Source organism: Erinaceus europaeus, chromosome 8 (assembly GCF_950295315.1).
Source record: "Erinaceus europaeus chromosome 8, mEriEur2.1, whole genome shotgun sequence".
Taxonomy (NCBI): domain Eukaryota; kingdom Metazoa; phylum Chordata; class Mammalia; order Eulipotyphla; family Erinaceidae; genus Erinaceus; species Erinaceus europaeus.
This window is the reverse complement of record NC_080169.1, coordinates 91,436,913-91,440,667: the sequence shown is the minus strand read 5'-3', so window position 1 is coordinate 91,440,667 and position 3,755 is coordinate 91,436,913. Positions and strand designations below refer to the sequence as shown.

Sequence of the window (3,755 nt, the reverse complement as noted above, 5' to 3'; positions counted from 1 at the left end):
AAATTAAAAGGCCAAGGTCTAGAACTAACCAGTTGACATTCAACAGACAGGTAAATTTTCTGAATAAGATACTTTTTGAATACTATATCTTTATTCAAAATAAATTTTCCAACTTCACACATTTGAAAACTAAACTACAGAATGGCTAGAGTAGTAAGTAGAGTACAATTTTTCAATGCAGCCTATTTCATTCCAAATCTACTTAGCTACAATAGACAGAGGAGTAAAACAGGTATTTCTAGAGACCTTCCTTTTCTCACCCACCTTGAACTTGCTTGCTCTAGACTAAATTTCTCTGTTCCATTTACTTATGCTCTTCACAGGACTAAGCCTTCACATTTAAGGGCCCAACTGTATCAACAAGAGCAGAATTTTGTTAAAGGCTTACTCAACTTCCAAATTCAGTCATCCATTGTGTTGGGAAACAATTCTTTATGAACCTCTAAAATTTGTGCATGTCTTATGAGATGAGACACAGAAAGTTTTTATTAGGGTCTATCATTTTGAAGATTTTGTATTTACAGGAAAGTCTAAGAAGTTCTGAATAGGGGCTGGTGGAAAGGGCAAATGGGAAGTTGCTATGACAGAAGATTCAACATTTCTAAATTCGGGGTGTCTCTCTTGAAATGCTCAAATGCTGTCCAGTCCTCTTTTCTTTAGACTCAGTAACTTGGGGCTTAAAAACACCAGTACAAATGTTGATATTCTTTTACTGTAATAGTTGCTGATAAAATTATAGTTGGCTAACTTACTTGTCAGTTTGAAAGGAGAATAAAACTCTCAGAAAATTCATAACTCTTGATTCAACTATGGCCTGGAACAGCTATGAAATATAGGCTATCTCCCTTGCAACTTTGAAAAAAGCAAATAAAACCCAAAGGGAAAAATTGCTTCTAACAAACAAAATGATATTTCTCTTTTTATTTTCTATTTATATACTAATAGTTGTTAAATTTAAAGTTTACTCCAGGGAGATCTCAAGCTTGTACATATATCAGAATCATTGAAAGAGATTATAAAGACAAAGTTTGCTTGACCTCGTTCCCAAGAGATTCTGATTCAGTAAATCAAGAGTGGAGTCTGAGAATTTGCACTTATTTACTTATCAGGTGATTCTGGTAATACTGGTCAGGGATCCTACTTTGAAAACCACTTATTTATTCACATTGTACAAATCAGTAAAATCCATATTACAAAAGTAAATGAAGAATTAACATCTGAGCAAGTAGAGGAATTGTATGTTACAATGACTATTCCTACCATACATGGGGCCTTTGTGTGCGTAACTGTTAAGATATCATTACAGATATATTGAAAAGGAGTATTTGAGTATTTGAAGGACAAAATATAAAAAATGTACTAGATGAGTTTTATGACTTACTCTATTATTTCTAGAAAATCTATGTCTTTCATAATTCCTACTGGCTCTATTGATTTGTCTTATTTCTGATTTACCTCTGCTTCTGGCATGATACAAATGCTTTCTTTGCTTTAGAAATTGTAGTCACTCTGAGAAGTGACTGAGAAGATGGCAACCACTTCTATACCTTATCATTCTAAAAGAAGAGATAGGCAGATAACAGGAAATTGTTTTTAATCAAAGGGAAAGGTGTAAGAACTTGTATTGGTAGAACTCTGTAAAAGAATTCAAAAGAAGGGCAAAATGATTTCAGAAATAAATACCAAATTAAAGAAAGAAAAGATATTATATATGATAAAAGGGATGATAAGAACAAAGAAAAACGTGTGGGAAAAATTAAAAAGTAACAGAGAGAAAATGACATCATTTTAAAAGACATACATGTGGGAGTCGGGCAGTGTCCTTGCATAAGGATCCCAGTTCAAGCCCCTGGATCCCCACCAGCATAGGTTTTGCAAGTTGTGAAGCAGGTCTGCAGGTGTCTATCTTTCTCTCTTCCGTCTTTCCCTCCTCTTTCCATTTCTCTCTGTCCTATCTAACAACTATGACATCAACAAGTACAACAACAATAAAAAAACAAGGGCAACAAAAATGGAAAATAAAATAAATAAATATAAAAAAATTTTAAAAAAGAAAAACTCTTAACATACATGTATATGTGTTATATTGAAAAGTTGTATATATGATTTATATAAATGTATCATATAAAATACATATAAGAGAGTCTTTATTTTTAAATTTTTGTACTGGGGGATTAATGGTTTATAATCAACATTTGGACCAGTTTATATTCCCACCAGCAGTGTAAGGAGGTTCTTTTGACCCCCACAACCTATGAAAATATTTTTAAAATTGTTCTTATATCACTATTATTTACTTAAACAGCATTTATTCATTTCTTCTTCTCCTCTATACTTTAAAAATTATTTCATGATCCTTCTATATTTCATAAGTGTGATGATTGAGTTTTCACAACCTTGTATGAGATATAGCCATAAACCTTGTTATGATGTTGGCACATTACCTGTCTGACATGAGGAAAAAAAATGAATTGTCTCATGTTTCTGTGACTTGGGTTTCTGGGTCTGTTTTACTGTATATCACCTTGCTGAGTGCTAAATATTTCTTGTCTCTTTCTTTTTTTTCTTCTTTCTTTCTCTCATTCTTTATTTCTTTTCTGTTGCATTTATTTTTGTAACTCTTGCTAGGCGTGCCAAAGTCTGTGTGTATTGAAGTTTTTTTTTTTTAATATTTATTTCTTTTTTGTTGCTCTTGTTTTTTATTTTATTGTTGATGTCGTCGCTGAATAGGACAGAGAGAAATGGAGAGAGGAGAGGAAGACAGAGAAGGGGAGAGAAAGACAGACACCTGCTTGTGCAGGTGGGAAGGCGGGGGGTGGGGTGGGGTGGTGGAACCAGGACCTTATGCTAGTGTGTGCTTAACCTGCTGTGCTACCGCTGACTCTGAAGTTGTTGTTTTTAACAATTTGAGTTTAACACCCTACTTTCTCCCTGGCCTATATGATTCCTGCTGAGGAGCTTGATAAAGTCTGATGATGCTTGCTTATCACTTACTTCTTTTCCCTAACAACTTACAACATTATTTCCTTGTCCTTCAATCAATTTGGATAGTCTACAATGATATGTTTTGTTGTAGATCTATTTTTTTAAAAGATATTTGACGAGTTTTCCTTCCTTTCTAGACTCTATATTCTGACAGTGTCCCAAACTCGGAAATTTTTTCTGCTATTATTTCTTTGAATATAGCTTCTGCTTCCTTCTTTCTCTCCTTTCCTTCTGAGATAGTAACATTTCTGGTATTTGCTTTGTTAATGTAATCTTCAATCTAAGATTTGCTTCATATTTCTTAAGCCTTTTTTCTCCTTCAACTATAAGTCAAAGAGTATGAACAGTTTGACTTTTATTCTTTATGTTATCTTTTCTACCAGGTTGATTCTATTTCCTTGATTTCGTATTTGAGACTATACTACATTTTAAGTGTCCTTCATACCCTATAGCTCTGTTTTCATGTTTTCCATTTTTCAATCAAGTGAATCTTTGATGCTATGTATGTTTTTCTTAGTCCATTTCTCAATATTAAATTGAGAGTGTGTATTTCTTCAAATTTCCTGACAATGCATTTCCTGAGTTCTTTCTAACAGCTCCTTTGGATCTGCATAAAGTGTTTAGCCAGAATCAGTGCTTTCCTGGTTTTACTCATTTGTTTTGGTTTCTGTTGATAGTCAGCAGGTGGTGCTGTGTTCTGCTTTGTATGTGAATTGCAGGGGAGGAGAGGAGTATTGAATAAGTTACTTAGTATTACGGTGTCTGATATC

At 33.6% G+C, this 3,755-nt stretch overlaps 1 non-coding gene across 1 annotated transcript; it reads left to right on the top strand.

Annotated features, from left to right (window-relative positions):
* Nucleotides 1–2,353: 2,353 nt before the first annotated feature.
* On the top strand, nt 2,354–2,454 carry LOC132540103 (small nucleolar RNA U13). The gene has a single exon (XR_009551364.1). It is a non-coding gene; the product is annotated as a small nucleolar RNA U13 (small nucleolar RNA).
* The last annotated feature ends 1,301 nt before the right edge of the window (nt 2,455–3,755 follow it).